The following is a 9,787-nucleotide window of genomic DNA, read 5'->3' on the forward strand; positions in this document are numbered from 1 at the left end:
TAAAATATTTTCCTCAGGTTTATTGTAAAACCGAGTACGCTGCATGTCCTGATTGGTCTTGTGATTATCTTTAAGGAGCCCTGGCGTCACTTTAGAAATCTGATAAAGGAGAGTATCTGATTCAGGAAATTGTTAGAGACGTTATTTAAAGGCAAACGAACAGAGAAATTCCATCATGTGCAACCGTCTAAACAGCATTTTTACATGTCATTTACAGATATAATAACGCTTTTGCAATAGAAAGTAAAAATCATACATAGATTATTGAGTCATTTCGAACGCTAACATATGTAAATTTGAGTAATTCTTTTTTGGCGTAAAAAAACAGAACAAATATGTTCTGTAATCTTTATTTTCAAAGAAATTATAAAGTGGAGGAATTGGATCATAGTTGTTTATAAGAATGAAAATAAGAGAGGAGGAGTTATGAGAGAAATCGTGAAGATCGAATGCTGATTAAGGTAAGGAAGGCTCTGGGCCTTGGTCTTTGATTAAAATTCATAGATGCTATCATTAAGTTGAAGATGAACAGCAGCAATTTGACCATATTTGGAGAAATAGACCTTTCAGAAGAGTTCGAAACTCGCACACGCAACAATATACACACGGAGACGCTGGCTACAGCTTCATTGCAACACCATTTGCCGTTGTTTGTGGGGGACTCTTTCCCAGAAAATGATAACTTCTCAGTGCGGTGGATATTAGAAAACAATTTCATTCTCAGGATGGAATCTATCTAAAAGGTCAACCGAACAACACAGAAATCTCATCAAATGATAACATCAAATTGTCGGTTTTCTTGATCATAACCCACAGAAGCGTTTGGAAATCCAACTGATTCTCTGTATGAGCACCCTTTTTTTAAGATGACAGCGATTTCATCAACAATACGGATTATTTTGTCAACGATTTATTTCATAAGGAGGCTGATGTGTATTTGTATGTCCTGCAATAGGCATTAACGAGTAAGGCCAGGGAGTAAATTGATTTTTTATTTAAAGATAATAATACGGATAGAATTTACAGCTGTAATGTAGTATCAAGCGCCTACATAGTCAGGCGTCATTGAAGAATCTGTGTACCATACATTCCTCTTGTTCAGGCTCCTCCTTATTTATATTTTTGAGTTGCTTGTGTAATGATGCAACATACTGGTTATAACGGTATTCAGGAAGTGGTTTTGTTTGAAAAATGTTCATGAGATATTGGTCTAACATAAAATTTGGGCAAAGTTTATATTACCATATGACCTAATAATTTAGTGAAATGCGCTCGTCGATTCATTCAACTATTCTTTCATCTTGAAGCACTCTGCCCACGTAGCTTTCGCTCTCAAGATGTTAGCACTCATCCAACTTTGTTCATTTTATATGAAAAATGTCATGAAAAATCTAGATGAATTTTATTATTGGTGTAGCAGTATCCCTCAACCGGCAAAAAATATCATACCTACATGTTCTACAGAAAAAAGGGAAAAGACAGAGAAGTTTCAGTTCAAGAACAGCCTTCGGACAAACATTTTTATAAAATGCTTCAAGGACAGAGGCATTGACTTGAAATGCTCTCAGCCGTGAAATGACCTTCTTGTCTCTTTTTATCGACACTTTTTTTATTCACACTTCTGTTAATGAAAGAGACAAACTGTCTTCTTCTCTCAGGTAACCATGTCATATTCATCAAGCTGACCTTCTGCGTTAGTGCATTCGAGCTCAGATGTCCGAGTATTGGTAAGATTGAAGATCCTCTCTTCCCATTTACCAAGGAGTAGATATTCACATTTCACGTACCATATGTGAAAGTTAAAGTGGAGGCCTGAGCCAGTGAAGATGGAGGCCAAATTAGCAAGTATACCAAAAAAATTGCCAAATTCCAAGTTATAAATACTTTTTTCTGGTATCTGTTTTCATTGTCTTTTATAACCTTTCATCCTTAAAGAGGGGTAATAATTTTTTGGAATATATGTACAAACGCATACACACACACACACACACACACATATATATATATATATATATATATATATATATATATATATATATATATATACATATATATATGAGCGATAGATAGGCCTATGAGAAGGAAAATAACAGATCAGAGGGATATATAAGAAAAGACTGATATATATATATATATATATATATATATATATATATATATATATATATATATATATATATATATATATATATATATATATATATATATATATATATATATATATATATATATACATAATACAGGCTGTGATCAGTCTTTTCTTCTGTCGATCTCCCTGATTCCCGTTATCTTCCTTCTCATAGGCCTATCTATCTCCCTCATTGCCGTAGGCTTGTTTTCATCAGTGTTTAGAACAGACGAACAGAATTTGATGATACCTGGCAGATATTCGTTAGATCGCCATGTCTGATTGATTATCTTGCAGGAAAAAACGAATCAGGGCTAATATATAATTTTGTTTATGTTCACTTGATGGATACACATGCATCTGCGCATCAAATGTTATAAAATTCTGTTCACCACTTCTTGAGATGTACTGTTAGCGTTCATATAAACACTTACATCTAATGATAAGGAATCTTACCGGTCTCAGAGCTTCTTAACCAGCCACAAATTTGAGTGCTCTGACACAAGTATGCTGTCTGCTGAGTGCTTTTCTTCCTGATAATTTTTCTTCCTACCCTGGTACGCTACGACCTTCGACCTTTACCTTGAAATATGCATTCAAATCTATGAATTAGTAGAAAGGAATGCATATTCTTATACACTGCAGTAAAAAAACAGTAAACATTATTGAAAAAGAACTTAATAGGTCCTATCGGAGGAAGAAAATTAGAAGTGATTGTTATAATAAGTTATTATCAGTCTTATCATTATCATTAGAATGATTGAATAATGCTTTTTAAATCCCTTTTTTATCCTTTTTTTCATTAATAGTTGCAGCATAAGGGATCATTATAAGGTTCTTTATTATTATCATGATTATCATCCAGAAGGCGAAACCTATTCATATGGAACAAGGCTACAGGGCCACTGACTTGAAATTCAAGCTTCCAGAGAATACAATATGCTATTCATTTGAAATGAATTTTTGAAGATAATAGGAAATACAGGGAGCAGTGATCAGTTCTTAGAAAGAAAGATAAATTAACAAATTAATAAATATATAGATAAAAATGTTATGAATTATTAAAGCACGAGGAAAACTGTTTTAGAGAAGTAATGCACTGCTTGAACTTTTGAGTACCAAGTGCACAACATCCCCAGGGAGACCGTTCCAGAGTCCACCGGTGTGGGGAATAAAAGACCTTTGGAACTGAGAAGTTTGTTGTTTATCGCTTTTACCTATGAAGACTTCTCCACCGAAAGGGACCTCTCCTCCTTATCCACATCACTTCTGAATTATGTGCCTGTTGTAATTAAGGTTCTTATTAACTTTTATCCTCTTGACACAATCAGACCACCTTAATAAAACCTTTTCTCCTTTGGCAACTTGCTTTCTGAATCTTTGTCGTATATTTATCGATATTTACCCCCTTTTTTGAGCCTTCCCTCATCTATCTTTATTAATCAGACAGTTCTCAACAACACTAGTATTTTATTCTGTTCTTTGTCTTCAATCAGCAATACTCGACTCAATTCTTCCTCCTCTCCAATTTTTTACTTCTCAAACATTACTATTCCACACCTGATTCTCTTGCTTATTATATGATTCACTTCATCTCTCTTCCACTACCTGTATTTCAATTCATTTCTCTGTCATTCTGGTTTTCATATACTTGTATGACATAACATTTTTTCCTTTTACTATCGCTTTAACAGTTTTAACCAGTCACTTGCAGCTCCACTTCACAGTCATCCACACAGTGCCATCGGCAAACATCTACTGTTCAAGATCAATTTCTCATCCTCTTCTCTTATTGCATAAAACTACACATGAATCTCCTGCTCTTTCTCTAATTTACCTCATCCCTGAATAAATATTAGCTAGAGGTCACTACACATTCGTGTTTGAGACTTGCTTTCACAGCAAACTGGTCACTCTCCAATCTCCATGCCCTCACAGTAGCTTCGGGTTCTTTATTAAAACCTCTTGATACCCATGACACTATATGGCCTCAGTAATCTCCATATCTTATCTATCACGATTTTTTACGCATGAGTTTCTTTAATATACTACACTTAATTCCAGCACCCTCCTCTTTGTCAAAATCGACACAGCACTTTTTTCCCAGTAGAGCATTTGTACTGAGGAGCGACAAACAAGAATAAATACTTAGATCTGATAGTTTAGACTTTTTTTCGATCCAGAAAAATTTGAGAATCCTGTCTTCGGAATACATTAGTAAATAGGCAATAAGCTCAAACACCACTGGCTATTTCGCTCTCTTCCATGATTATATTTTATCTTGCATAGACTGGATTATGATAAAAAAGAGCACAAAACTGATAAGAAATAAATTTTGCATATATTATTGGGAATTAAAATCAGTATCTAGGTGCATTTTGCTCATCTAACCTTTTAGGAAATGTATGAAATACTCCCTGAGAGTCATCACTGTTGAATTTAGACTTGTTAATCCTAACTAAATTATGGAGTCTCCTATAATTTACGAAAGGGACAATTCCCATACGTCATGGCAAATATGCGCTAACTCAATTGCAAGGAAAGGAGAGGCAGAAAAGGCTTTCCCTTCGCATTCCACTCTTCTTAGAATGCCCTCCCACTTGTCTTAAGACCTTCTGATTGTGGGTGATAACAAGAATGGTGATGCCGCGAATGTCGACGTCAATAAAGCCATAGTAAAAACGAGACCGGCATCATTTCCTGGTTGGTTTTTGCACCTGTTGCTCTTGAGATCATTTTTTGTTTTCTTCTTCTTACGGTAAGGAAGAAAATTCCTCGGAAAGTACCCGAGGAAGCGCTTTTCAGGGAAGATGGCAAAATCTTCCCCCTCGAAGCTGGGGAATATTCCTATGAATGAGTCAGTGAGACGCGCAAATTCCGTCGGGTGTCGGGAATAATATAACTGCGATAACCACCTCATTCCGTATCAGTCAACTGCAACTCGCCTGACCAGTGCCAGCTGTGAAATCGGCGGCTCACCCGACACACAACTTAGCCAGTGTTCAATAGACCTGGCGGGCGAGAGGGTGTGTGTACTCACTCGCTCTCGCGCTTACTCACTGGGCTTGACTTCGATTGATCTATTTAGTGCTTAGCAAGAAACAAATCCAGTTGATAACACCTTACGACTCTCTATGGAAGTAAGTGATGCGATAACTCAGTTTATTGATTGGTATGTGCTTCGTGATGTGGAAAACACGTTAACACAAATATACAGCCGTGTGAAAATACATACACACATACATATATACAAATTGCGTATGTTACGTAAACAATTAATTTACCTCTTTCTTTATATTTGCTGACGCGAGTTCATTCTGATAAAAAGACCGTAAAAGACCAAAACCGCTGGCATAAAATGAGTTTGTTAAATTTCACATAGATAGCCTATGCATGCATGAAGCACTATATACTCACAGATATGCAGTACATACATACATACATACAAATTATGTATGTATATATATATATATATATATATATATATATATATATATATATATATATATACATACAGACATATACATACACACCCACACACATAGATATTTATATACATATATATAAATATACAGTATATATATATTATACATATATATGTATGATATATATATAAATATATATTATATATATATATATATATATATATATATATATATATATATGTATATATATTATACATATATATGTATATATATAAATATTATATATATATATATATATATATATATATATATATATATATATATATATATATATATATATATATATATATATATATATATATATATATATATATATATATATATATATACTTTAACAAATAAACTGTGTCAACTAATGAAAGGTGGTTCTGGAGGCAATAACACATTTTTTACCACAGATTCAAAGATTATTTATTTGTGCAAAAACCCAACTTGAACTGGGTCTATAACTTCAGTGAAGGTTTCACGTGTGCGTGTCGATCCTTCCCACATGCACTGAGCCACTCACAACTATCTTAGATGCAGTCTCACGTTCCCTGAATATTAGAACCGTTCTTTCCAGCGCTTCCACCCGGCACTTTGTCAGCTTCCTTTTCCTCCCTTCCACCCTCCCAGAGCTTCAGAAGGATACTCACATTCACCAACTATCGTCCTCCATTCTCGCTACAAAATCAAACCATCAGAAAATACTTTGGTTCATCTCTTCACTTCTTCTGCCTGTTTACCACATCTTTGTTGTATCCCTACATTTTTAGCCTTTCAGTATTTCTAGCTTCACATTTGCTATGCAAAGAATCCCTCTCCACAGCTTCGGTATTTTTTCTCGTGTTTGCATTGAGCATTCACCTATCAAATCCCAGGAGAAGAGTTGGCTCAACTGTCCCCTCGTATATCCCAACTTATGCTTCCACAGCCACTTTCCTTTTCTTCTAAAACTTACGCAGAGATCCTTTTACCTTCTCTGCTTCCAAATTCATGTATTGATTTTCTTCTCCCACCTAACAATTGAATCCCGGAAATATCTGTATCAATTAACCAGTTACGGCCTCCCGTCTTCCATGGGAATATTCAGTGATGCATCTTCCTTTTATTTCATTTACCATCATGAATTTCCTCTAAGACTCGCTGTCATCTCCCGCTACGCAAACAATTTCGGACTCGTTCTCTAGTCACTGTAGCATCTCTTTACACTTCTTTATTCACATTTCCTTTGCTCAGTTCAAAAATTTGCGCCTGCATCCACTGCTTTTCTCTTATTTCTCACATCATCTTATCCATAAGATATCAGATCACCATGGTGGCATAAATTGCCCTTTTTGATATTCTTTTTTCCACTAAGCCAGTCAGTCACTCTTCCGTTTACATAGTACAACACTTTGTTTTCATCATTAAAGCTTAAAATTACACTCCCCAAATTATCCTCTACACCAGATATCTTCAAGTCTCCTACAAACCTTCTGTAGCAGATCTATCAATTCTATTGTAAGTGCATCCTGGGCCAACGTCTTTCACATACAACGTTTTCAATATACTCAAATAAATGTTTCGCAAAAAACCCTCTATGTAATCATCCTCATCCTTGTCTAAGCCCACACTGATTTTCCTTTATTTTTCCTTTCGTTATCTAACTTGCTTTCATGATCAGAATCTTGTCACACATCTATCATGGCATACCGAGTCATGATATGCCCCTATAATGCTTATATTCGCCTTTATTGTTAAAACGAATGATACTGACATTTTCTAAAAATGATATATAAGAGTTACTGGGGAAAAAACAGAGGATTATCACGGTATTTAGGAAATGATAAAGTGGTTTCCCTCACCCGCGCGTACCCGACACACCCTAATTAGCCACTGAGTCACGTTATTACCTTACAGTATTATCTTATTGTCACCCCAGCACCTTTCCTTCGACCATTCAGTAGTTCTTCAAAAGCCACTTATGGAGGCAGTTTCAGTTTAAATGACAACATTTCTACTCTTTCATTGTTCAAAGCTGCCTCTCTTTTACACATCACGCTCAGTAACTCCACGCAATTCCTTTTCTCTTCATTGAGCTCTTCAGTACCATCACTTTTTCTCTCTAAAGTACTTACTCAGCTTATATACTCCTTGCAATTCTGAGTCGTGAACTCTAACGCAATTTCCGTACAAGTTGTCGTTATATGTTATTCAGTTTTTTCATATCAAACTAATTATTTCCCATTATATTTGTTTCCACGTTTTGATTCCTTCCTCGACAACCTAAACTATTTACTATTTTAACGTTTTCCCAACCTAGATGGTAACCTAATACACCAACGGTAACTCTCCTTTTTACCATTTCGTCCTCTCACTTGCTCATTCGTTAATCTGTATTAACCCTCAATCTATCAAGTTCTTGTCACATTCATTTTCCTGCTTCCAAATATTGCCGTGGATATCCTTCTTTTTAAAATAACGGATTCCTCATAATTCAACTCTTTCCAGAACACTCTTCTGCATTCACTCTGGGTGGCCAAACTAACTACACAGGCCGTTCCTCTAGTACCTATCAGTCATTTAAACCCCTTACACGCCAAACCTTCTTTCTCTAAACCCTGCCAGGTACTGATTTAGCTTATTCCAGAAACTCTTACTTTCAATCTTATTTTATTTTTTGCAGGTTAAACACTGTTCATCACTTATTTTTTTCCTGCTACCATTCTCATTTTAGTTTTCTGTAAAAGAAAACTATTGAGATGGCTATTTGTCTATCCGTCCGCACTTTTTCTGTCTGCAAATTGGTATGTTGATCAGCCACCCTCCAATCATCAAACAATTTGTAGCCCTCTAGCCTCAGTAGTTTTAATTTTATTGAAGGTTAAAGTTAGCCATGATCGTGCGTCCGGCATCGCTGTAGGTGCCAACAACACAGGACACCCACCACGGGGCCGTGGCTGAAAGTTTCATGGGCGGCTGCTGAGAGTTTCATGTGCCGTGGCTGAGAGTTTCATGTGCCGTGGCTGAGAGTTTCATGGCCCGTGGTTGAGAGTTTCATACATCATTATACGCTGTACAGAAAACTCGATTGTGCTGAGGAAACTTCGGCGGATTTTTTACTTGTTTAGCTCCTGGAGTGACAAATTTATGTTTACATCACCGACACCGTAGTCTTCCTGTGACAACCGTTGCTGCCACTCCACTTCCTACGATCCCAATTCCACTACTATCTTCCTGGTCTTGGACACCTTGTCTTTTCACTTCGGTCTCGCTAAGTACCACAACGCCCCACTTTATGTCATGAAACAAATCGATCAATATGTATTTCTCCACGTCCGCACAGCTTCCACGTACATTTTATATCAAACACGAAATCTCTTAACTTAACTGCATCGTGTTCTACCAAGGAAAAGAAGCTGTCTCAGGCGACTTTAAGAGATATTTCCACCAATTAGGAACCTAAAACTCCATCAGTATTCCAAGCTTTGACACTTCTAGGGGCAGTATTGCCCTGAGAGTTCTGCTTAATATTAAATGGGATAGAAATCATTAATAAATTATCTGACATCCGACACAGACACACAAAAATATATATATATATATATATATATATATATATATATATATATATATATATATATATATATATATATAAATATACATATATATATATATACAGATATATATATATATATATATATATATATATATATATATATATATATATATATATATATATATATATATATATATATTAAATGGGATAGAAGTCGTAAATAAATTATCTGACATCCGACACAGACACACGCATATATATATATATATATATATATATATATATATATATATATATATATATATATATATATATATATATATATATATATATATATATGAAACCTGCACGCATGTGAGTTCACAAAATAACACAGCCCGTTCAGTCATGTTAATTTTCTTATTTCTAAATTTGTGAATTTTTTATTTATAACAATGTGCCATACACGGTCAAGCTAATATTTTTTTGGTTTTCCTACTGCAATCTTACTAACACAGCTCGTACATTTTCCAAGTATTATCCGCTTCCGTACTTCGGTTTTTTAGCAGTTTTTCTTTTGCTTTTGCCGAAACTTAACTCCCCAGAGGCTGATTCGGAGGCAACCATTGCTGAACAACTAAACTTTATTTTTCTGTACGTTCTTTGATTACTGAA

At 35.1% G+C, this 9,787-nt stretch overlaps 1 protein-coding gene across 1 annotated transcript in view; it reads left to right on the top strand.

Annotated features, from left to right (window-relative positions):
* Positions 1-5,125: 5,125 nt before the first annotated feature.
* LOC136826817 (uncharacterized) overlaps positions 5,126-9,787 on the top strand; it is an 89,194-nt gene continuing 84,532 nt past the window's right edge. The window contains exon 1 of the mRNA XM_067084269.1: positions 5,126-5,268. The gene's annotated coding sequence lies outside the window, so the exon portion shown is untranslated. The remainder of the gene's footprint in view (positions 5,269-9,787) is intronic.

The sequence above is a fragment of the Macrobrachium rosenbergii genome, chromosome 41 (assembly GCF_040412425.1).
Source record: "Macrobrachium rosenbergii isolate ZJJX-2024 chromosome 41, ASM4041242v1, whole genome shotgun sequence".
Classification (NCBI taxonomy): domain Eukaryota; kingdom Metazoa; phylum Arthropoda; class Malacostraca; order Decapoda; family Palaemonidae; genus Macrobrachium; species Macrobrachium rosenbergii.